Source organism: Canis lupus, chromosome 14, assembly GCF_011100685.1.
Source record: "Canis lupus familiaris isolate Mischka breed German Shepherd chromosome 14, alternate assembly UU_Cfam_GSD_1.0, whole genome shotgun sequence".
Lineage (NCBI taxonomy): Eukaryota > Metazoa > Chordata > Mammalia > Carnivora > Canidae > Canis > Canis lupus.
The window spans coordinates 18,993,817-19,021,047 of NC_049235.1; the positions used below are offsets into that span (position 1 = coordinate 18,993,817).

The 27,231-nt window shown below is 35.9% G+C and overlaps 1 protein-coding gene and 1 long non-coding RNA gene across 2 annotated transcripts in view; one reads left to right on the plus strand and one right to left on the minus strand.

Annotated features, from left to right (window-relative positions):
- Window positions 1-24,297, plus strand: part of LOC111098755 — an 85,017-nt gene extending 60,720 nt beyond the window's left edge. Inside the window, exon 5 of the long non-coding RNA XR_005369168.1 lies at window positions 23,982-24,297. This is a non-coding gene — a long non-coding RNA (uncharacterized LOC111098755). The remainder of the gene's footprint in view (window positions 1-23,981) is intronic.
- Window positions 1-27,231, minus strand: part of CALCR (calcitonin receptor) — a 158,043-nt gene that overhangs the window by 118,251 nt on the left and 12,561 nt on the right. The window lies entirely within an intron of this gene.

Sequence of the window (27,231 nt, forward strand, 5' to 3'; positions counted from 1 at the left end):
AGAAAGCTAATACAGGGTATCCCTGGGTGGCTCAGCGGCTTAGCGCCTGCCTTCGGCCCAGGGCACAATCCTGGAGTCCTGGGATCGAGTCCCACATCGGGTTCCTTGCATAGAGCCTGCTTCTCCCTCTGCCTGTGTCTCTGCCTCTCTTTCTGTGTGTCTCTCGTGAATAAATAAAATCTTTAAAAAATAAGAAAAAAGAAAGCTAATATATTACATATCAAGCTTTTGAATGATGATTAAATTTGGGTAAACCACAAATTATACTTTGAGGTTTTCAAATCCAAATAAAAAAACTTAGAAATAACAGAAAGAAATAGGTAAATGGACCATTTTCTCTTTCTGTATGCTTCCTTTAAGATTTCTTTTTTTTTTTTTTAAGATTTTATTTATTTATTCATGAGAGACAGAGAGACAGAGAAGGCAGAGACACAGTCAGAAGGAGAAGCAGGATCCTCCTAGGGAACCCGATGCAGGACTCGATCCCTGGACCCCAGAATCACACCCTGAGCCCAAGGCAGATGCTCAACCGCTGAACCACCCATGCATCCCTCCTTTAAGATTTTTATTATGATTTGGCATTATAAGCTGGTCTTTCTAATGCCATAGCTGAGTGTATGTTAGTCATTTATTGTACACAACATCATAGAATTCTATTAGGAAACAATTTATGGTCACCTTTTTCTGTGGCACATAAAGATATTTTGAAGCATTTTTGTATGTTTAATATATTTTCATAATTTTCAGAATAAAATATATTTCTGAAAGCTCTTCTAGAGTAAAATCATGACATTTCTTTGCTGGGTGTACAAACACAGTCTGTACTTAAAGGTTCTATTCTCTCTCAGTGTAATACAGTTAATAAAATTTCTAAGTATGAGTCATTACATATTAACCATGAAAAACAAACAAACAAAAAAGAAAAACAAACTCAAGATTTAAATTCTTGCTTTGCCATCTCAGTGACTAGCATTTAAAAGGGGAAAAATAATCAGCTAAATGGAACAGCTAGAGTCTGTCTTCCACATTAAACTAAAATAAATTGAGATTGGGAAGTGTTGATTAAGCTTGCACCAGCTTTTATGAAGCTCTCTGAGAAGCCACCATCTTTTAGGAGGACAAAAAGCAAGGAAATGTTAGAATGCCTATAGCAGAATGCCTATTTAGTGATCTCTGGGTCCTTTGCCTATGTAAATTAAGATATGCATCACCCCCATGGTAGAGTAGCTGTGATTTTACCCAAGTCTTTTGAAAAGGTAGAGTGTAAGAGTATATTTTAGAGCTGTGGCTACATATTTTGGCCACTACTAACTTAAAAATGCCCTTCAGTGCAGCAATTTAGTAAAGAAAAACATTTAATGTGTTTGACTTCACTGAAGAATAACATCTGAGACTACTGAGAAGTGCCTCCCCAGGGAACCTAATGTATAGTTAGGCTATAATTTAGGTATAAAGATACTGAATGTCCAGCAAAATGAATGAGAATGCAAAGGATACCATTAAAGGAAGACCACAGAAGCCCTAAAGAATTGCACTATGTCCTTTATCCTAATTATGAAGAAAAAAATCCAAAATATCATAGAAAAATTGAGCTAGAACTAGTTTTACAAAGAGCTTCTAATTTAGCTCAGTTTTGATTCCGACCATTTAAAGTGTCTGGGTGGGTATCATTTTCTTTGTTTTTACGTTATAACTGACAACTGTAATTTCAGGGTATTTTCTCAAATATTTTTGCTAAGATTTAATTAACAGACATACGAAAACACTGTGGGATGTTTTTGCTTTTTTACCATCAGGCCATATTTTTTTTCCAAAACATACAACTAATCATTGATAGAAAATGGTCATAAACAATCCCAGGTGTCACTAAAATCTCATGGAGGAAAAAATAAGGGGAAAATAATGAGAATTTCATTGCTAAATAAAAATATTAAACAGCATACAGAAATAGGGAGAGCTATGAATAATATATTTTAAAAATAAAAGCATAATTAGCTATAATCCTGAAAGCAATATTATTCTTTCTATTTAAGTGTTTTATAGGAAGATTATCACTTAGCTGAGGCGTGTTAGACTTAGTTCTAAAAATTTGACAGATATTGGTTCAAGTAGTTTTTTCCTTTCATAAAGATTTTATTTATTTATTTATTTGAGAGAGAGTGAGAGAGAGAGAAAGACCATGAGCATGGGGTGGGGGCAGAGGGAAAAGGAGAAGCAGACTCCCCACTGAGCAGGGAGCTCTGATGCAGGGCTCATTCCTAGGACCCTGAGATCATGACCGGAGCTGCAGGCAGATGCTTAACTGACTGATCCACCCAGATGCCCTGGTTCAGGTAGTTTTTAAAATATATTATTTGTCTAAATTAGATGTAGAGACTACATATTGAATTAGAATTTTACTGAAACAAGACAACAGATGTGGCTAATCATACTGATATGGAAACCTTGTAGAAAAAGAAGGAAAAAAATTGGTAATCAATCCTGAGAACATATGTATGAGATTGAAAGACAGAAAACCTTTAAGAGCATTTCCTTAAGTTATCTCCTTATATAAATAATTTGGGAGCATTTTCTATCCAGAGAAATGAAATGGACAACCTGCAATAGGCCATTGCAGTTTTCATTACCATCTCGAGCTGAATTCTACTATAGCTCTAGGATTCTATTCAGTTCATTCAACTATATTAGAATCTCAAAGATTTTAAACGTTGCATTGGGAGTTTCTGTATATCCACAGAAACAGAATGTGCAACAGCCAGTTCAATTGTTTACAGCACCTTCCAAATTGAATCCTGGGGACTGGCGAAGCAGCATAAATGTTTGAATCTGGCCTGATATAAGTGTGAAGTATGGAGTGCTGCCTTGATTGATGTATTAACATTTTTTAAAAGATAATTAAAAATTCTACCAAACAAAATGCACCAAATCTGGTGTGCAGGTTACTCTGTTCTACCACCTTTTTTGAAGGGGGAGATGGATCACATTTTCTGTCATAGCCACTCTTCTAGTTCATGTTCTCAGTGTTTTGAGGGACACTGGCCTTCTTTCAATTCTTCAAATGTATTATGGACCTGGTACATATTCCCATTCCTGATCAGAATCCTGACTCCTTGTCCTTCAGAGAACTCAGCTGAAATAACACCTCCTCAGGTAGACCTTCTCTGACCACCTGAGCTCCTCCTCTTATTCTTCATCCTGTTGCTTTCCTCCGTTGTATTTACCATAATGCATACTTATATATTCTTCATAGCCTATAAATTCCATGAAGGAAGGGGCCAGTGTTCATCCAGTACCCAGTGCTGTGTGTGACACATAGTAGGTACTCAGTAAATATTTGTGGAATGAATGAATGAATGAATGAATGCTCTAAGAATTCAGGGACCTACCATGGACATCACAGGTTTGCAGTGGAATGAAGCAGATGAGCAGAAAGCAGCAGAGATGAGAGCTAGAAAGAGAGTACAGCCAGGCTTCCTCAAAACTTTCAATGTCTGGTTTCATTCCCTAGAGTTGGGGGCAGCTACTTTTCAGTTTCTAAGCTGCCTGTGATCCTTCCAACAAAACATCAGTTGCTAAGGTGACTGCAAATTAGTTTCTGTTGTGGGAAATAAACACCGATTAATTCAACAGGATTTGAGGGGCAGGTAGCTCAATTTTGGACTTGGGGAATTTTTGGTACCATGAAAAAGTTCCATGAGTACATTAAGTAGGAAGATAGGAGTCAAGTGTTAGGATATGGTTCTCTCGAAGGTTCTACTTAAATACTTAAATCAGTCATGCTATCTTCGGTAAAATTGGTTGAAAGTATTTTGTGCTCTCAACATTTTTCATAAATGGAAACATGATCAAATTTTGTTTAAATTGAGATTTGGCAAAAAGTTTATCTTTACTAATATATTTCCTATTTTGATCTCTATGTAATTCAATGCATTTATCTGTATTTAACTACAGGAAAATTAGATGCAAACTTAGTACCCAATGGTAATCAATTTATTTTAAGTACCTAATGGACTTCACTTTTTCTTATTCCTTTTAAACAATTTGTATTGTTTTATCCCCCCATTGTCCTGTTTTTAAAGTATACTCAAACTTTAAGACAACTCTAAAGGTATATGTCTTCATTATTATTTAAGTGGTATAACAGAGAATGGGAATACTAAATATTAGTGTCCCTTTATAAATCAACTTAGTTCAACTTCTCTCTCCATTTATAATCAATCAGGAAGGATTCAATAAAAAGAGCTCAATATTAGTGACAAAATTCTATTTCATTAAAAAAATGACAAGTGATTTGGTCTTAAAACTCATTGTAGCCTTATAAAGAGTGAAGTTTCAGATGTGTTTTGAGTTTATAATTTGTACCTATGATTGGCATGCAAATTCACTCCACTGGGCTGAACAATAGATACAAATTGGATTATAAACTCCAAAGTAACAAAATCAAATTTTGGCTTTGTGAATGAAACATGAAACTGAGCACTGAGCAGGGATTCTCTTTAAGATAAAAGGGCAATGGAATTGAAACTAAGCAATAGAAATTGGAAGAAGATACATTCCCTGCTGTATTTGCTTTAAAAATTGACTTTAGAACAATACATCACGTGGTTTTATAATAAAAAAAATCAGTTGCTGGTATGTTTTGTTTTATATTCTTTTTGTATATGTTAATATATGGGCTAGAGGGCATCTCAAGGTTGAGATATGTATAATAACATATGAAAACAGTTTGGCAGAGTGCAGGTCAAGTTTCATTCCATCCATTTGTCCATCCACAAATACCAAGCTTACTGTGTGGCTAGAACTAGCCACCCTTTCTTAAAGGGGTTGGCCTGTGACCATCCATTGTAAACTGGGTCTCTGAACTTCTAATTAATCCCTATAATCTGCTACATGGCATTAGAAGAGTTTCTGCTGCTTTTGCTTTCTGAGAAGTTTATTGGTTAGCATGTTAAAATTCACTTTAGTGGTCGATTTGGGATTATAAAAATACTATGAAGTAATTATATAAATTTGGAAAATATAGAAAATTGCAGTAGAGAAAAAATACCCATACCTGATAAACACGTGACAAACATTGTTGCCATTTTGATGTATTTATCTCTCAGTCTTTCTTATATAAATACTATAATATATATACACACATACATTTGGGATCATCCTGTACTAGTTTTTTGTCAAGTTTTGATTATATTGTGAATATATATATATTTTTCCATTCTAAAAAAATTTTTTTAAAGATTTTATTTATTTATTCATGAGAGACACACAGAGAAAGAGAGAGGCAGAGACACAGGCAGAGGGAGAAACAGGCTCCATGAAGCAAGCCTGATGATGTGAGACTCAATTCCTGGACTCCAGGATCACGCCCTGGGCTGAAGGCGTGGCTAAACCGCTGAGCCACCAGGCTGCCCCATTCTAAAATTTTTTAAAAATAAAACATTAGTAATTACAAAACAGTCTATCAAACTGTTAAACCTACTATATTTAGTCTTTTTTGTTATTGGTTATCTGTACTTTTTTCCGTTAATGGTCTATTATTATTACAACTGGTCATTAATAATATTCACATATAGTAATTACTATCTGACTTCCAAATTTTAAATTTTGATAGAAATTAAAACTAAACAAAACAGAGACTGCATAAAAAAAAAAAGGGCAGAGTAGAGAGAAACTGGAAAATTTGCAGCAAAACTTACTTCAATCATGCTAATCATGACAATAAACACAGTTGGAATATATTTCTCCATTAAAAGACACTAACTTTTAACTTGGTTATAAAATCCAACTATACCCTGCTTACATTGATAAGAGACTAAATAAAATGCAGAAGTGGATAAGTAAAACAGATAAAAGATAGTCTGATACCAAATAAAATGGAAGAAAGTTTGAAAATTTAAATCAAGTGATATAGAGTCTCCTTTTTCCACATCCTAGTTGAGGCTGGATGTTATAAAAAGAAAAAAAGTCTTCAGTTTTATGGGCAAGTATGGCACATGTATTTTAAAAATTTATTTACAAATCTCTCGGTATTAGTGAATTTCACATATTTTATGACTTTTTCCACCCCTTTAATGATTTGCTTTCCATCTTCTTTGCATACTTTCCTATCAGTTTCACTCACTTTTTGAAGGAATTTTAAAACACTTTATATAGTTGTGTCATTAATAACTTGTCATACAGGGATGCCTGGGTGGCTCAGCGGTTGAGTGTCTGCCTTAGGCTCAGGGCGTGATCCCAGAGTCTGGGGATCAAGTCCCACATCGGGCTCTTTTCGTGGAGCCTGCTTCTCCCTCTGCCTGTGTCTCTGCCTCTCTCTCTCTCTCTGTCGTCTGTCATGAATAAATAAGTAAAATTAAAAAAAATTGCCATACAGATTACAATTCCATCTTTGTCTATGTAAGTTTTTATCTATGGAATTATTATTTTTTTAACATATAGAAGATCTCATGAGTTTGTGGTCCAACCCACCTGTTTTACACTTTGTGATTTTTTTCTTTTGTTCTTTTCCTTAGAATGGCCTGAGATACATGTTCATTTTTCTCTAATTGTCTTTCATCAGTCTTTTAATAGGAAGTTGAGATGAGACTCACCAAGCTTTTTGGCAATGGCATGGCCTGAATGATCATTTCTTTATAAAGGCAGACTTAGCCAGGAGGAGCTTGTGGCAAATCTTCCCACAGCCTTCCTCCAACTGCGAAACAGCAAAGATATTTATGTCACTGTGAATCTCTACACCTGTGGTCAGTGATTTCATGCTGCTCATGGCTCATTTCATGCAGAGCAGCAGGAAAGGCTGCTGTGCAGCTTTCCCAGGGCTGAACATGAACTCATCTTCTCGTGAGCTGTTCCACACTCTCCCTGGCCTGCCAGAGAAGGGCTGGAAACATGCTGCATGGTACTGCTGTCTGGGCTTTCTCTGTAGGCTGCTTCGTGCACGAGGTTGGACCTGCTGCGTGTTAAATTGGTGGAACTGAAAGAATAAAATGCCCATGAGATAATGTATCTTGGCTTACTTTGTAAACTGGGAGGCCCTGACATTATTATTAGGAAAAAAGGCACCTATTCAGTAAAATGTGACTTTCATGTATGCCATTGTTTTTTTTAGGTCACAGAGCCTAAAAATCCTGTCCTCTTGCCAAGTGTAGAGTGCTAGTTTGTTAAATTTAGACTTAGAAGGGTGAGGTAATTTCAACGGTAAATATTAAAAGAATTTGAACTATGCACTGTAAATTCTGCTTCTAGATGCACAGGCTCAAAATGAAGCAAACATTGGTTAAGAATTTGCATTTGCCAGAAACTTAATGTGGTAACTCCTCGTGCTGACATTATACTGAACTGAGAAATCCAGGTCTGAAGATCTTGTCTACTGGATTTCGATGATGTTTTGCCAAAGAAATGATAGAAGCCCTATCTTTGGGGCAGCTGATGTTAGGCTGGCCAGAACCTTGAGAACATGTTTTTAAAAGACCCTATGCTGGCAAGAGGTATAGAGATGACTTCATGGGACTTCTGAGTCTGGAATTTTTTTGCTTCTATTACCAAATATTTTTGCTAGATTTTTGACACAGTGTTTTTAATTTTTTAAATCTAAATAAAAATAACTGTCAACTTCCTGAAGTTAAGCCTTAGTCCCACTGCTAGTGTGGGACCGACCTCATATCACCCCTCTTTCATCATCAGACAAGGGTGGGGATTGGAATAAACACAAAGAGCTTCCCTGCTACACTTCATGCATTTCTCTTGCAAAAAGTGAAGAACAGGTAGGGGCTAAATAAATGAGCCCACTTTCTTTCCCCTTGTTTCAAACAACAACAACAAAACAAAACAAAAAAACCCCCCAAAAAACCCCAAAATCAAAAACCAAAACAACAACAGCAAAAAACCATACCCAAAACAGCAACAACAACAACAAAACCCTGCTACAAAAGAACTCTGAAAATACATATGGAAGAGAATGCCATATTCTGAGAAATTTTTTGACCATAATCTCTCAGGCAATCTAGTAGTATATATTAATAGCTCATTCTAGGAAGATGCCAGGCATCATGGTAGGTGTCTTATGATAGGGCAATCCTATGCATCCTATATTTCCCAGGGAAGTCCCTGGATTCTTTCTGTTATCCTGATGTAATTATTAATAACATCTCTATTCAGTCACAAAAATATACCAGTTTGAACAATAATTTATATAGTCATATTATTTATGTGACTTATCTTTTAGTAAAACTATGAGAAAGATGGCATTATGATCTCCATTTTGCAGATGAGTTACTGATTTATAGAGAAGTAATTTATCTGAAACCACACAGTTTGTAAATGGTAGAGGCTGGAAATTAAGCCCAGGCAGTCTGGCCTCAGAGCTTTTCAGGGTGGGTCCCTAAGATCTGTCCTGAAGCTAATTTACAGTATACTCCTAGAGTGGAGAAGAATCTAGATTCAGACTTGGGTTCTCTTCCTCAGGATAAACTGCTGTATGTGCTTTCATGCTCTTCTCTCAGAGAGCTGTAAAGTGAGAGGACAAGATCTCTGAAGCTCAAGTCTGCCAGCCCCCAGACAAGAAAAGTGCAGAACAGAAATGGATATTCTCCCATTTGATCCTAGCAACTTCCAGGATGCAAGGAAAAAGACCCTAATCTTATGGTACAGACTCCTTGGGAATGGTTATGTGGCTTATGGGAACTCTACTCTTGAAGCATTAGTAGGCTGACTTGGATTAAAAGGTAGAGTTTACATTCTCTGGCTGGTAGTTAGGGCACCCAGCCAGTCCAACATGAGGACAATGTGTGTTAATTTATAGAACACATTTCCTTTTGAAGTTTATGTTTTACATAGCAGGATAGGTAGTGCTACTTTTTGTTGATATCTAACGCCTGGATGCAGAAAACTCTTCTGATTATATAGAAAAATAAATGGAGAGTACTAAGCAATTGCATCTAAAAAATCAGTAATTATTATGTCAGTTATTATTATTTTTGATCCTTAAAGCTTCCAGTGCCTTAAAAATGAGGAGCATAATAATTTAATGTAATAGTTTCCATTTTGTGTGTTTTTGCCCAAGACAACCACATTTGTATTATTCCTCACTCAACAAAGGATTTGAAGTAAGCCATAATTAATTAACTCCTCTGTTTTATGGACAGGAAAATGAAGAAGTTTTGTGATCTACTAGAAGTCACACAGGTCAATCATTTGGAATTTGAATTAGAATGTGAATGCTCTTCTCCCAATCACAGCACTGGCTGATCCCATACAATTATGTTTTGTTATATTTAAAAAGTCACCCCTGAGTATTCAAAGCAAGTAATTGGTCCCAATAACTTAATGGGCTGGAATCAGCCATTTCTGGATCTATTTGACCTCTCCTCTGGGTTTTCAGGTGTGCCACCTCATTAAGGCCTTATAACACTGTGTGAGGGAAAATTCACTTCAAGAAAAGGAGTTTGTGGAATTGCCCTGATTGCTAACTATGAGAGCAAATGGCTTTTTCCTGGGCATACTTCTCTGGCTCTAGAATGCTGCTCACCATGAGGCTTCCCTAAGTGGTCTTCAAATGAGTATACACATAACCTGCCAACTTGAGCATTTTCTAAGGTGGAGCACCTACGAGTTACTTTGACTATAAACTCCTACATTTTCAATCCCTATACATACCCTTTCCTGAGACTGACAGGCCTTTGAATTTGTCTTTTGTATGCCAAGTTCTTCTCTAACTCCTTTTCCAAAGACCCTTATCACATTTTCCAAAAGAATAAATGAACAAACAAAGCACAAAAGCCCACCTGTCACCCATCTCTAGTGCATCCTTTGGAATATAAAGAAACTTCCTGGCTCCAAATATTGGTGTGGTGTTGGTAGAATGATTATAATGATTGACTAATGAATCTTTTTGCAAGTCAGGTGGAGTCCTTCTTTGCTTTTCACAAAACTGTAGGAGGATCTAAACAAGTTAAGCTGAAATGATTAGACATATTCTTATTTAAGGATCAATCATCATGTGATTTTTTGCTTATAAATAGGGAAGAATTCAAAGAACTAAGGGAAATAACTATAATAAAACTCCTCTACTCTATCTACTTTCTAATGTAAATAAATTTTCTCAGTATTTCAGTCAGAAAAACCAAAAATATGAGTAGAATTGATGCTGAACTCTGTTACTTCCATCAATATATAATCTCTGCCTATGGATATATAAACTAATTAGATCAAGAAAAACAGAAAAATAAAACCCCACAAACAAAATACCTCATCCATCTCATTCAGAAAGGCATTTGTAATAGAATTTTACTTTAGAATTTCCAATTGTTAAATTTCTACCTATTATTTAAGGAGGGATGGCTAGCTGATCACGTGATCTTTTTGTGCCTTCATTTTCTCATGTTTACAATGAAGGAATTGGATGACATCCATTTATTATTTTAGCTGCTTAGCTCTTTTTTCTGGTGGAATTTTAGGTGGAGAATAAAAAGCAGAGTTGCTTTGGTGAAAGTTGGCCATGGCTAAGGCCCCCCTCTCCCACCGCCTCCTACTCCCTCACTGCCATGGTAACCTTTGAGGAGCAGTAGAATTCCTCCATTGGACCAAAAGACTCCACTTGGAGATCAGAGGTTCAACTAGGCCCTTCTTAACTCAAAACCTGTAACTAAAAAGAAACAAATATTTCTAGTCTTCAACTTCATGTGGTACTACAATCTTAAATCAGAACATGTTTATGTAGTACTTGGTGGTGTTTGACATGTGAGAACAAGGAGTAGGATTTAGTAGACTCTGGGGTGGGAAGTTTGCTTTGGGTGACAGCAGATAGTCTAAATGTTGACCACTTTGGAGTCTTCTACTTATAGCTAGGGAACACGGGGCTTGCTTTTGGTTAACCTTATTGGATTTGCCAATGATTTATTACAAGAAGTGTGCAGTTTGATTAACCAATTTAATTCATCTAAAACTTTTATAATAATATCATCCAGCCAAAATGTTACTTTGAATGTTCTAACTTTAATTGAACCACTTGCTGCTCTGCCTCCAGTGCACAATGAGACAAGACTGCACACCACATGAGTACTATGATTTACCTGGAGATTTATGTCAGTGTTAGAGACTGAATGATAACAAAGTACTTTTAGGCCTCCTGTTTCTATATTTAAGGGTAATAACATTTTTTAGGGGATTCCCATAATTCTCAATTCTATGCCTCTTTCAACTAGGAAAGGTGGAGAGGGAAAAGAGGAAATCTGGTAGAAAAGAAAGAATGGAATCTTTTCAACTACTGAATTTTCCAGTTTGTTTCTTGAGATTCTCAGTTTGTCGACCCTTTAAAATACCCAGCTTAGGAAACGGACAGTAGAAGACAATTATTCTGGAGGCTAAAGATATTCACTCTTTGTCATAGAAAGTTTCCCAGGGGAATAATTTAAGGTTAGGATTTGTGGTTAGGAAAAAAAAAGAAAAAGATTTGTGGTTAGGGTATTAAGATGAAAAGATCAAAGTAAAAAAAAAATTAAGAGGTTGATCTTAGAATTCATTCAGACCATCTGACTAGATAAACCCTCTGCAGACTGAAGCCTTGCCGAAGACCTTATTAAGTCAAGTTAATGGGAAATGCAAAGCTAATGCAGTTCTTTATCTTTGTAACTCAATTGAGATGTAAAGACCATGAACAGTGTTTAAATATTATTACAATGACAAGTACATTCAAGAGGGCCTATCCAGGAGCTAATCTGTCCCAAACTTCCACATGCTGCTGATGGACCAGTGCTTTAAATAGGGCAAATAGGCAATTCAGTTTCAATCACTAAAAATCTTATCTTCTAGAGAGATCAGACTGGCAACATAATTAAATGCAATGATTTGCTTCAGAACACAATTATAGAGTTCATCATTTGTTGCACTTTAGCTAAATACAACACTATGTCAAAACGTGAGGTAAAATCTTTTTTATTTTTCCCAGTACAGAATATTTAATTAGCTTTGTTTCTCAAAATAATGACTTGGTTAGACAGTGTTCACTAAATAGTGTACTAGGTGGTTTCATTTTCTCTTAAAGACAAATTAATGAAGAAATTTGTCAATTTGATCAAGGTTGGCAGATTTTAGTATCTTTAAAATTTCTATTTACTATAAACAAGAACTTCCATTTGGGCTAAATACACATAAGAAAATGAGATGTGGGACATGGGGCAATCCGGGAAAGGTATTTAGGTAAGTACAGTACCTGGATGGATTAAAGATGGCAAACAACTACTTGAAATATTTAAAAATACACTTTAATCTGTATCTGCTTCTACTTCTTTCTACAGAAAAAATAATTAGAAATGTATAATACAAATATTTGGAGGAAGAAGGTATAAGAATGTGCATAAAGTTAACAAACACAACCCAAAAATGATATATAAGCTCAAAATGTAATCTTGAAATGTATTCCCCAAAATCAAATAAGTATTATACCTGTATGTTAAACATCATAAATATAAAGCAAGTCCTTCCTGAGATTCTCAACCAGATTTAAGAAAATTTCTTTTAACACGAAAAACCATTAACAGAGTGTTAACACTCTGCCACCTACTGGACAATTTGTCAACTCCCAAGAAATGTACTCAAGAGCTTGAAATATGTATTTCAACAGTGAGGCTTCTGAAAGCCTTAGGTAGGAAATAAAGCTCTGGCCTATATACAGGCAAACTTTTCCAACTCATTTGACAACAGGCTATTTCCCCATTTGTTGCTGAAGGCTGTTTGCTAACGTGATTCATGTGCTCAGAATCAGCCCTTTAATTGTCAAACAACAACAACAACAACACAACAACAACAACAACAGCAACAATAACCTCCTACAGTAGTTTTTGGTGCCAGGTAGTTTAGCATCCATTCCCACACAAGCAAGAACAACTTCATGGGCCAGAAGTTACAGCGAAAGTAAAGAGGAATCTGGCAAAAGCTTGTAGGTGCTTCTATCCCCTCACCCTTTGGGATAAACAAATACAGAACTATCCATGTGGAGTGGCATCACCTAGATGGAAGGGACAGGAGGTACCAGCACTTTTGCTTTCAGCAAAGTGTACCAAATTCTACAATATTTACCTTTATTTCACAAATACAAGTATAAAATTAAATGATGGAGATATGGCATATGAAGTCAACCCAAGTAGAAATTACATAATTTGGCAAGTCTGACTGAAACAAGTGCTTAATACAGATAATACAAATTAAGAAAAAGGCCAGCCAGCAGTGATGTGGATACTACTAATAATAGAATAGGGCATTATATTTAAATAATTACACTGAAATCAAAGAACATCAAAGTTACAAAGGATATAGAGAGCCTGTGGACCTCACTTCTACAAAGAAGTCAATGAAGCCTCCAGATGTTAAGTGATGGGAACAGTTCAATGCAGAAAATGGCTGTGTCAAACCCTAGCTTTGTCATTTTCCAGCTGGGTGGTCTTGGCCATTGTTAATTAGCCTCTTGGAGTTTTAATTCCCTCATTTGTACAAGGTAAATGTATTATCTAATTTGCAAAATGGCTATGAAGACTAAATGAGATAACATACTCAGCTCACTTTCTCAAAGCCAAACAGGTACTCAATAAACATGTGACCCAAAGTCACAAAACCCATTGGCAGAGCTGGAGCTAGAATCCAGGTGTCCTGATTGTTGATTTGATGCCTTTTGCAAGGCTGCATGGTTTCAGGGCTTACATTTAAGTAATTTTAAAACTAAGATTCAGCTCCATTGTTATGTATGTGATTAGGCATGTAAGTAGGACTTCAACTAAACCAAGGTTAAGGCTACACCTTTTTTAATCAATTGATTGGCTATATTTCATTCAGCCCCATCTTTGGAAAGTCACTTTCACAGCCTAAAGTATGGGTCAATCAAATTTGATATTAATTCTTTATATTAAACCACATCTTTGTAATTATCTCTCTCTGTTTCCATCCTCTTATGAGGATATAACTAGATTAATTTCAAAATTAATCTTTGATAATTAGCATTATCTTCATATATGTAGTACAGCACATTAACAGATTGCTATATCAAAGAGAACTTGTGAATCTCAAATAACAAGCAATTGAAGGACATCATAAGAAGAAATGCTCAAGTAGAGCTCCCTTCTCTTTATAGCATCCCTCCCCCAAATAAAAAGGGATTACTTTTGTCCAGTTGGACACGATGGATCATAGTCAGTGAGGTATGATAACCTTGGGAAAAACCAAAGAAGTTCTTCCTCATTGGATGAGATAAACAGAGAATCTATTTCTACTGTAATAGCAAAAATCGTCCACCCTTTTTATCTACTAAATAGAAATACAAACCCTAACCATGTTCTTCTTTTGAAATGGATTGTATTGGTTTAGGTGGAGAAAGGTTTTTGTTTTTTGTTTTTTTAAAGATTTTATTTATTTATTCATGAGAGACACAGAGAAAGGGAGAGGCAGAGACATAGGCAGAGGGAGAAGCAGGCTCTATGCAGGGGGTCCGACGTGGGACTCGATCCCAGGACCCCAGGATCACACCTTGTGCCGAAGGCAGACACACTTAACCGCTGAGCCACCCGGGTGTCCCTTGAGGGTGAAAGTTTTTAAATAAAAGGGCTTTTCACTGAATTACAGTTGTTTTTAAAATTTACCTCTTTGCTTATCAAATTTCTCATGGTGGAGAGATTTCACTGATGATGTTGATTGCCATTTTGTGGAAGAAGATGTAGATTCATTTGCTCCATAGAGAACACAAGTTGGGTCAAAGGTGTGACTCACAGGGAAATAGATTTTGGCTCATTATGGCAAAGGGTTTTGGGAGCTGTTCAATAAGGGGAGAACCTGGAGATACTAAGATGGGCTTGGGTACTAGGGACTGGATCTTTTAACAGGTGGGAGTTTAGTCCAGATAAGCAGTAAGATCCCTTCCCACACTAAGATTCTATGATGCTAGGTTTATAAAAATCATGTTGTAGAAAGGTATTTATGAAAATTTACTCTCTATTGTTTTTTACACAAAAAAACTTTGGAAGCATATTAGTAAAGTAGTATGGACAGAGTGTAGATCCAGACTTCCTGACAGTGTTGTCAATGATTTTTGCTTATTATTAGCTGCATCGCCTTGGGCAAATTACTAATGTTTTTCCGTGCCTGAATGTCCCTATTTGTAAAATGGGGTTAATAATAACATGTTACTTTTTAGGGTTATTGTAGTGACCCAATGAGTAAATACAATGTGAAGTGCTTTGAATATTGCCTGATTCAGAATAATCCTTGTCCCCCTCCCCAATGTCAGTGCAGCCTCCCTTTCCACAAAATGCACACCATATTTTGAATGCACTAAGGAAATATGTGTGATTCTAAGTCAAGCAGGTAACTATGTGTTACAAATCCCATCCCTTTCCACTCCTATAACCATGATAGATATTAATCCTCTAGCATGGGATTCAATGCCACTGTGCCTAGATGGTATCCTCAACATGGAGCTCTAGAGTAGCCAAGTGAGAAAAAAAACTATTTTGTTCATGTATTCATGTTATTTGAATCTAAACTTTAACTGTAAAACTTGTCTGGATCCAAAGATAAACTTCAAACTGACACATCCACTCCACTTGTTGCTTTAGTGTGATATTTTGCATGGTAGCTTTGGTAAATTGCCACATGATTTTTGTTTTATCTGTTTATTTTTTCAGATGCAAAGATGTGCATTTTAAATGAACCATTATGAGTATTGGTGTAATACTGGCATATAAAAATGTGCTTTTGTGTTTTGTTAGAAGCAAATTCTATTAGAAGTTATCTGTTTGACAGTATATTTATTTATCATGATATTCTATTTTTTAGAGATTGGAAAGAAAGGTTTTCAACACTTGCTAGAAGAGATCTGTTCCTAATCCTTATAAATGAAAAATCATCTTCCAGATACACACTTTTATTAAAGAAAGGAAATCTACAGGCAAAGAGGTCAAAAGAGAGAGAAGTTAGATGACAGGAGTGATCTAAATTATGAAGATGACCCTGTCATAATTTGTTTCCAAAAAGACATTGATCTTTATTATTGGCCTTTTCTAAGAACAAGATGGCTAAACCTTGGAGAGTGAGGGGTGTAAGAGAACTATATAATCTATTGGGAAGAGCAGAAAGTTTAACCATTCTGTACTTTCTGTCCGGAGAGTAATAATCCCATAGGGGTCCCAGTCCTCCCTGATGGTTAAAAAGTGCAGCTAAGGAACACTTTATGGAAGAGCAGAAAGTTTCAGAAAGTTTAAGGGAAAAATGGCAGAATTCTGAAGGCAGAGCTAGTGAACAGTCAGTCCAATTGCCAGGCCAAATATATTATAAGTACATGTCATTTTATAAAATATATAATGTTACTAATATTTGAGCACCTATTCTGTACCAGACACTGTGCTAAGAGCCTTACTCATTCAATCTTTATTGATGTGATATCTCTGAGAGGTAGGAACCAATATTCCTATTGAATGAATGAAATCACTGAGGCATAGGAAGGTTAAATTATTTGCCTCAGGCCACGTTGCCAGTAACAGGCAAAGTTAGGACTTGATCTTAAAATACTTGACTCCAGAGTCTCTGTACTTAACTACACTAAGGGTCCTTGTGGTTATGGGATAACTGCCAGGTCCCATCTTGCTAGGTCTCAACAGCTAGTGGGAACTTCTGTATAGGCAGGTCCTAGCCAGATGACAGAGAATGTCAAACAGAACTATTACTCAGGTGTCAGTACTCTGCATGGGGCTGGAGAAACTTCTGGATGAATGAAAGGTCAGAAACTTCACAGTCAGAGAGGATTTTGATCTGATTAGGTTCCAGCAATGCCCCATGCCCTCCGTGCTCCAAAGCAAAGCAGACATTGTTAGCTCAGGGCCCTTGGGGACTGTGGGTGGTCTGGAGAAAGACAGACTTGTTATCTTCAAACTGGCTGTAAAAAAGACATGACAGGCCTGTATACTCTTGGGATCATTCGAATAGCCCAGATGGGACTAGGGCTGGTAGCCCCAAATAAATTTGATAGTGGTTTAGACAGCAAAAATCACTTATGGAGCACATTAAACACAAGCATTTAGAATAATGTCTCCCTTCAAGTAGTTTTTAAGGGATAGGCATTTATTAAAGGGGAAATACTATATTCCAAACTTGTTAAATAATTTGATATAAGTCAATGAGTATACCAAAGTGGCACATACTAAGCACAGCACTAAGCTTATTACAGCATAGATTTATTAAAACAGGCAGAAACATCAAGCTAATGTCTAATCTGAAATCTTTGAAAATAGGTCTTGATAAATAAGAACTTGACAGTGAAGAGACAAAACTAGAGGTTGATTGGTATACAGAGGAGGTTTATCTTATTCATTAATGAATGAGCAAGTATTTCTGCTCAATTTTAATCTAATTAAAACATCTCACATTCACTGGGGTCCTTTTCATTGATGGTGAAAAGAATGAAATTGATCTGTAAAACAGAGGTGAATGACCAAATGCTAGGAGCAGATAGTTCATACTGCATGGCTTACCTTAACCAAATACTATACCCTGCAAACAACAAATGAAAATGAACACGGGCATGTAATTCTTTCTGAATCCATTAAGGTTATCCTTAAGTCATCAAGATATTTGGGGATACTTACATTCATTTTGTTTTGTTTTTGTATTTTCAGGGCAAGCTCTTGTTTTGAAACAGCAAAGTAGGGATGGAGGATGAACATGGAAATGGAATTTGGATGGCTTTTATTATCAGTGGCTTAGAAAAGTATAAAAGTAAAACGTGGCACTCAAGTGTATTGAAATCTTTCAGTCAGATATAAATCGGAAATTTTCCTTGTGTTCAGTGATCTTGCTCAAAAAGAAATAGTCTATATGCTCTTTTACTTGGAATGTCTTTGGCATGTTTTTACTTTTTAATTAAGATTTGTTTTTAAAATATATAAGTTGAAGTTCTCCCTTATAACCATCCTACTTTTCCAATATACTTGCTCAGAAGTAAGAACTATTAACAATTTGAAGTTTACCATTCTGCATACTTTTCTATGCACATAGATGTGAGTAAAATGTATAATTTTACAAAACAGGATCTATTTATCTATCTAGATATATTCTCCTGAAGCTTTCTTTTTTCTTAGTATATGATAAACACTTTCCTCTGTTAGTACATACAGATCTACTTCATTATTTTTTAATGGCTGTGTAGTATTGCACAGAACGGCTGTGCCATAATATATTTAACTATTCCCTATTGATTAGTGTTTAGGGAATACCAATCTTTGAAGTATTACAAATAATATTGCAGGGAACATTATTGAGGTACTGAAGGATACATACGGAAAGACCATTTCTCTACGCTAGATAATAAATAGAAATGCTGGGCTGAGCATATGAGCATTTGTAATTTTGACAAGTAATACTGAATTGCCTGCTTTTCCTTGATCGTTAGTGAGGCTGAATGCCTTACAATAATGACCGTGGCCATTTGGTTCATCTTCCCTGGATTTATAACATTTTGTCATTTTTTTAAAAAAAGTGAGTTATCTTTCTTTTTCTTTTGGATTTATACGAGCTCTTTGTATCTCAATGTTTAGTAACAAACTCTGGAATCAGGAAGACCAGAGTTTAAGTCCCAGTTTTGTTTCTTTCTTACTAGATGACATTGACATTTTATCTAAAGTCTCCAATCCTCAGAGTGTTTATATATAAAATAAGGATAATAAGACTACATACATGATAGGTTTTTCTTGAGTCTTAAAAATAATAGTTTGTTAATTTTTAAAATGGTGCTTGGTACAGAGTATATATGCAATAAATATATGGTGCAATAAATAAGTAAATATATGGTGCATAAATAAATATATGGTGCAAAAACTATTCTCATGTTGTTAGTTGATTTATAATTTTATTTGAAGGAATTACTGCTTTATAGAAATTTTGCATTTAGATATAATCAGATCTTTCACTACCCCTGCCCCACTTTTGGGCTTTTGGCTTTTGCATAATGCTTAGAATAATACTACTTAGATTATGAACAAATATATTCTTAAAATTCTTCCAAGGACATTTACAATTTTAATTTTTACGCTCAGACCTGAAATGCATCACTATTTGTCTCTGAGCATGGTGCCAGGTTGAATTTCCCATTATATCACCACTGATGTGAAAGGCAGATGTCATCATCTCCCACATTCCGCGGTATTTTTGCACTCTGCATTTATTCCATTTACCGATTGATCATTTTCTTTTCATTTTCATCGTATTTTAGTTACTTGTCTCTTGGTATGTTTTGCTCTCCATAAGGCAAGACCCTAACTCCTTTTAACCTTTTGGCTATATTTATTTATCACTTATCTCCTGCATTAGAATACTTCCAAAGAAGCATGGCCTTGTTTGTCTTTCATTGTTGTGTCTCCATTGACTAAAACAACACCTAGTCCAAGGCAGGCACTCGACATATGCAATGTGAATAGACAAACTTAACCCTGTAGTTTGTTTTACAGCCATACATTCTTTTTGCCTTTCCTTAAAACTTTTTTGTTATTAAGCAGATATAGAAAACAACATAAAACAAAAATATAAACACCCTTGTAGCTATTATCCTGTATCTAATTTATAGAAAAAAATAAAGCAGTTCTTGTCTTCTATATAATTACTGCACCAGCTGTAGTAGCTTTAAAAACAGTCATATTGGTAGAATCTTTATTTCTTTGTATACAAAAGTTTGGCAATTGTGTATTTATTTGTACTAGTTAAAAGGACATTATTTACTCTGCTATTTGTTTTAAGAAGAACAAATAGCTACTTCCTGGAACTTTCACCTTTACTGAGCTATATAAATGCCATTTGAAATAAATAGAGCTTCAGGTTCCTTCTGAATCACTCAAAGACTCTGGTGAGATGTTCAGAGGGGAGGGCAGATTTCATAGGTCTCTCTGTTCTTGATAGTATTTAAAAAAATTAAGACTAGATTTATTATATTAATCAACATTTAACTGGAATCAAGAAAAACAACTCATTTTTTCCTATTCACCCAGCTATTTCTGATATGAATTCTGAAATATTAGAAGGAAAGTATAGGAATATTGGAAGGAAAGAAAAAATCAGAAACATGGACAGTGAAGAGGTAAGACATCTCAAATGCTTCACTGAAAATACAACTTCATATTGTTGATGCTCTGCTGAGACTGGCCAGGGATATGCCTAGGCTGATGTAAAGCTAGATAAACATGGGTATGAAATAGTCAAACTGAAAACCCTTGGACTGGGCAGCCTGGGTGGCTCAGCAGTTTGGCACCATCTTCAGCCCAAGGTGTGATCCTGGAGACCTGGGATCGAGTCCCACGTCAGGTTCCCTGCATGGAGCCTGCTTCTCCCTCTCCCTGTGTCTTTGCCTCTCTCTCTCTCTCTCTCTCTCTTTGTGTGTGTCTCTCATGAATAAATAAATAAAATCTTTTTTTTAAAAAAAAAGAAAGAAAACCCTTGGACTATGGAAGGGATGGTGAAGAAATCCTGTTGAACAGATGGATACTGGAGAGGTATCTGTGAGCTTGATAGCTGGACCAAAATCATCCCCATCACCTGGTTATTATTAGATAATAAAATTTTGGGGCCCTACCTTAGACTGAATCAGAGACTCTGGGGCCAGCAATCCGTGTTTTAGGAAGTCCTCCATGTGTCTTTGTTGCTGGCTGAAGTTTGAGAACTACTGTTTCAGTGCAATAGGAAGGGGAGATGGGGGTTAAAAAATCTGACAACTAATAAAATCCTTGTCCCTGTCATCAACTTCCATGTCATGAGGATAAAAGAGAAGTTGAGACTAATTATTTGAGAAATATGGTAAGGGTGGCAGAAAATGTAACTTTAAAAATTAGTAGAGGGATCCCTGGGTGGCGCAGCGGTTTGGCGCCTGCCTTTGGCCCAGGGCGCGATCCTGGAGACGCGGGATCGAATCCCACGTCAGGCTCCCGGTGCATGGAGCCTGCTTCTCCCTCTGCCTGTGTCTCTGCCTCTCTCTCTCTCTCTCTCTCTCTGTGACTATCATAAATAAATAAAATCTTTAAAAAAAAATTAGTAGAAAAGGTACTTTCTATAGTGCCTCCTTCTTAGCAGGATTCTTATGCACAGTCCACAGAGCAGAACTGTTTAATTGGATTATAATAAACCAAACTTTTCTGCTCCCTACTCCCAGCCCCTAAGACAATAAACCATTCCTGATGATTGCTGTTTAGTAAAACTAGGCTCTCACAGTTTTCCATAGCTTGCCTATTAAGAAGTGCCTTCTAACATACAGCATGATAACTATAGTTAATAATACGGTATCATATACTTGAAATTTGTGAAAAAAGTGGATCTTCAGCATTCTCACTACAAAACTAAAAAAGGTAGGGGGTGCCTGGGTGGCTCAGTTGGTTAAGCGTCCTGCTCTTGATTTCAGTTTAGGCCATAATCTCAGGATCCTTAGATTGAGCCCTGATTTAGGCTTAGCTCTGGGAGTGGAGCCTGCTTAGGATTCTCTCTCTCTTCCCTCTCCCTCTGCCCCTCCCCGCTCCCAAGCTCACATGCATGTGTACGTGCACGCTGTCTCTCTCTAAAAAAAAAAAAAAAAAGAGTAAAGAAAAGGTGATGAAAGTAGAGACAACAAAAAAGAAGTGTCTTCTCCATCCTTTTGTGGCTTAGCAAAATAATTTATTGGTATTATAAGTCAAGTTGATTATTTCATCCAAAATATTTCCATTACTTGAATTAGCCTGCAGGGCCCAAAACCATATGCTCTGACTCTCTCCCCTTGTCACTTTAGGAGAGATGATGAGTTGCAAGATACTCAGGTACTTGAAAAAAAGGTTTTTTGAATATTTCTACTCATTCCTTTTAATGGAGAAATGTTAATCTTTAAAGAAATATGTTGAACTTTGAATATAAATATTTTCAAGCCATTTTCATAAATTGGTGTAGCACATTAGATTCTCAAACATTATCTCCTGCTGTCTCATACTTTCATTGGTATCCCTGTCTTTAGTATAACTCTTAACTTCCCCTATGGAGATACAGTCTTGTTATTGTCCCTGTCTGGTGGCTGACACACCATGTGACCAGCTCTCTGCTGCAAATTTGTACCCTAAATCACAGGAAGATATGAAACTCAGTTAACAACTGTTACATTCTTTAAGTCAAGATATGCATTCTCACAACACAGTGTATATTCAGTCTACACTTGTCTCTGAATATATTATAATATATTAGAAGCTATTTAATATCCATATTTCTGATAAACTCAAAACATGAGATGGAATTCTAAATTAGAGTGTGCTATATTAAGAGAAAATCCCTCTGAAAGAAAAGAAAAGGAATTGGCTTTCCTTCCTCATTTGCTGGCCTCTGAGGGCTGAAATATGTCATACTTCTCCTTTCTCTTTAAAAAGACCGAAACTTCTTATTCTTTAGGAATGTAAAGAAAACAAAGCTTTTTTGACTAAGGAATCAGTGAAATGCCCCCTTTCCAATCATCCATTGACTATTAAAGCTGCTCTCTATCCCAGGGAGATGTAGCCATTTTTCAGGCAATTTAAATAAAACAAAAACAAAAACAAAAACAAAAACAAAAACAAAAACAAAACAAAACAAAAAAACACCACACTATCAGTGTCTTATTATTTAGGAAAAAAAAAATCTGCTGGTGTGCACTAGTCACACAGTGAGCCCTTTTTATAGATATAAAAATTATGGATAGACTTTCAAATTTTATCTTCCCATTAAACTGATGACCTTTAGCTACTGCCTCCTTTATGCACTGTAGGATCTTACTTTTCATATCATCTGATGATCTTTACAATTTCCATTCCGACTTGTATTTGTTTTAATGTTAGTTTTATTGGACTGCTATATACAATAAATCATTTTAAATTTCATCTGATTTTCCTTCTGAGAAGTTTATGTGCTGTGTCCATATGGATAGCATCATCTACAGAATGATGGAGGCACATTTAAATCAAAAGGATTTCTTAGGTTCTTACCATTACTGGAATTGTGGTGTGGGATAGTGAAAAGGAGGTTTGGGATTCATACAGAATTGCAAGTGAGAAGTAATCAAAAGATGCTTTGGGATATGGACAGTAGTGGGTTCAAGCCTATCTCCATTACTGAACTACTTAAACAGATGAGCCATGTTCATTTTAATTTGAGTTATAGTTTTCTCATTTATAAAATGAATATCATAATAATTATAAGAATAGATAGCAGTTATTGACTGCTAAACGCTTTATACCATGTGTGGAACTTTTCCTACTTCACTAAAAAATCCATGAAATAGTCCTCTGAGATAGAAATAATTCCTTTTTTAAAGGAAATTGAAGCTAAGAAAAGCCAAATGATACTAATAAGTAATATATCCTGTTGTGTACCCCAAAGACAACAGGTGTTGGGAGTTTGTGTACAGATCAAATGAGATGCTGAATACGAAAGCATTTCCTAGACTGTGTACACACTAGTCCATCAAAGCTTGGGTATTCTGTGGCTTAGCAAAATAATTTATTGGTATTATATAGAGCATGCTATTCTAGAAAAGTATATTTATACACTGATAATTTTAAGAGTAACATGCTTCTTTGTAAATTCTTTAAAAACTATAAAGTGATATTAACATAAGGGTTAGTTTTGGGAAAATCTGTAGTTTACTTTGTGTACCACCTCTCATTCCTTAACAGCTTTTAGGGAAAATGCTTTTTCTTTCTTAAAAGACCCCCCAATTCAAAATTTCGTAAATACATTCAATTCCTTGCCCATTGTCCCTGATGTGAGAGAGCAGAGGGTCAATCAACTTATAATTTTAGAATAAATAATTTTTTAATAAGTATCATTAATTGTCATCATCATTAGATAAAAAGAAGGAATATTTTTGCTCCAGAAAAGGAAGAATGTAATCTCAGAACAAAATGCGGTCTCTTAAGCTAAATATACTTAGTAGTAGAAACTCTTGACATTGTCTTTGATTTTTTTTTTCTACCAAACAGTGAAACTCCATCATAGATCAGCATGGGTCATCAGACCAAATTTGAAGATCATTATCTTAAAAGCCACGTGGGATGCTGAAAATCATGGATGGGAAGCAAAGAGACCTAGGTGAGAATGCATGCTTGCTCTTTGTCATTCAGAAGAACAATTCAAACCTTGGGCTCCAAAGTTAGGCTGTCCAGGTCTAGATCCTGCCTCTGTTTCAAGATACGTCACCTTTCTTTAAGTTCCTAAGTCTCACCATTCTCTCCAGGTGATATTGGTATAATAACAATGCCTGTGATTATTGTGAAAATTAAATGGGATAATTTATCCAGGAACCAATATAATTTGCCCTCAAGAATTTTAGTTTTAAAATTAACTTATTATTAACATATTGTTATCAACAAGTATAATTATTATTTTACTCTTATTTCTTCTTATTATTAATTTATTTAGCTTATTTGATTTTCAGTTTTCCCAGCTACAAAATGGAAATAAAAATAACTAGCTTGCAGGGTTGTTCTGGAGCTTAAATGAGATGATGCATGTTTATACACAGATTGGCATATTATCAGAAGCCCAATAAGTGGTAGTCATTGTTATTTCTTGTGATAAGAAATACTCCCAGCCTACTCCCCTAAGGCATATTCATAGTTGTCAGACTATCTTTGACTACTCCCAACCCCTCTTTGGTGTCCTACTTGGAACTCTGTCCCAGGCTATCATGTTACCTGTCCCATTTATTTGTCCCTTAAAGTCCTGAATGCATCTGAAGGCAATTTCATCAACATATCACCTTGGCTAAGTTTTAAATAAGCACACTGAAAAATCCTAAAAGCAAAACACATGCATGATGGTCACTTAAAAACTCATTGATGTCTATTTTGGAGCTCTGCTTAAAAGTATTATGAAGAGGAAAGAAAACAAAGAAAACAAGATGAAGGCTTTACAACAAAAAATCTCCAGCTTGGATACAATGAGTAATGTTAAGACCAGACAAGCTTGTTTTCTTTCCCACCTAAATCTGTATTTTTAGGTGTTCATCAGCCTGGACAACTCAGAGAATCACCCAAGATGCTGTGTATCTCCCGTACTTCTTGCTCACTAGTTACCATGGTGGTTATGTCTGGATCCTGACTCTTCTTTTAATTAATTTAGGGTGGAGTCTGAGATTTTGGACAGTGACAGATTCAAAAGGAGGGATAAACTCAGCCTATATTGCTATAATGTGGCTCCTCAATAAAGAACGTCTTATTTTCTTTCTAACACACATCTCTCTATTCAAATCTAAAACTGTTTAATCCACCAAGGGATGGAACTAATATACCTATATGATACTGGAGAAGTCCTCTCTCATCATTTATATGATGAAGGACTTGGATTAGGACTTCTAAGATCTGCTCTAATCATCTATAAGAATGTGCGTACTAGGTGGAGTAGGGAATGGTACAATGTTGTTTTAGAAGACTACAAGGAAATAACGAAGAAGAGGAAACATGATAGGGAGGTATTATGTTCTTCCCCAAATTCCTCAAATATATAAGTAAATCATGGATTAACATAAATTAACATGAGGAGAACTTAAAAAATCCAAATGAAGGCTAGCAATGGATATGCATATGTAAAGCTGATGGTGAGAGATCACTTTTATTGGCAAACCTTGATGTGTTATTTTAACTAGAGGTTTTATCCTGAAGCTTTGTTAAAAGAGGTGGGCTCTTTTTTAAAAAAGATTTTATTTATTTATTCATGAGAGACACAGAAAAGAGAGGTAGAGACATAGGAGAGGGAGAAGCAGGCTCCCAGTGGGAAGCCTGATCCGGGACTCTATCCCAGGACCCAGGGATCATGCCCTGAGCCAAAGGCAGACACTCAACCACTGAGTCACCCAGGTGCCTCAAAAGAGGTGGGCTGTTTTAACAAATATGAAGAAGAGCTCAAATGTATTGTTCTTGTTACATGGAAGAACTTAGAAAAATTCATGACTGTTAAATCAAGAGAGAAGTAGCAAAGAAAGTAGGCTCTGTTTCATCTTTTGAGGTTCAACATGCTATCACCAGTCAGTCTGCTCTGAATCATAACTTTTCTAAGTTTGTCAACTTTGGATTTCTGGAATGGAAAAATTTAGGCAGGGTATAAATGAATTCTATAATGCAATGTTTATGAAACTTCGGACTTCTGCTGAATTGATTTGACTGAATTTACTTGTTTGAGAGTTACCTAAACTGAATGGAATGGTGACCCGTCCTCTTCTATTAGGGATACTGATCAATCTTCAAAAGCATTCAAGATGAGTTTCTGTGTTAAAGACCAGGTGCTGGGACGCCTGGGTGGCTCAGTCGTTGAGCATCTGCCTTTGGCTCAGGGCATGATCCTGGAGTCCCGGGATCGAGTCCTGTATCAGGATCCCTGTGAGGAGCCTGCTTCTCCCTCTGTCTATGTCTCTGACTCTCTTTCCGTGTCTCTCAGGAATAAATAAATAAAATCTTAAAAAAAAAAAGACCAAGTGCTTTGTTTTGTTTTTATTTTTGTTTGTTTTTCCCGTCTAAAGAGGATATTATGCATTACTGAGGTCAATATAAGTATTATTCTGTAATATTTTGAGAATGAGAAAGGACAAAGATCCTGAAGTGTTTTTTTCTTGAGTGCTTAGAATATAGCATCATGTCAAATTGACAGAAGAAATGCTAAGAGATTTTTTTTTCCAGCTGGATTGAAGTAAAACAAATAAAAGTATCTCTTTGTGCTGTACACACATTTTTTTTCTTCTATTCTTTTTTTTCCCCATGAATTTGATTATACTTTCCTACAACTTTGGAGGATAAAAGCTTCTCACTTTCTGGGGCATTCATTTCCTGGCTTCTAAAACGATATTCTACTGCTGGAAAAATGACTTGATTCACAGGGAAATTGGATAACCTAATGTGAAGCAGTTAGGTTCTAGATCAATATTCTGTGAAATATCCTTGACACACATGTTTTCCCATTCTTTCTTTCATTATTCTTAAAATGAGCTGTAACAGTGGAGGGGAGAAAAGCTTTAGAATAAAACACATTACACAACAGAATGCATGAAAAAGAGCAGTAAATAAGAAAACTATAATATTAGAAAATAACATCAGATATGGTAAATAAATTAAAATGGATTGGAGATGGTAAATAAAAGCCACTTGCAAATGGCTGAGTGTCTTGAACATGGAAGTACACACAGATTTTCCTTTTGAGTATCTGATCAGATCTCTCCCATTGCACAAGTACTCAGAGTGC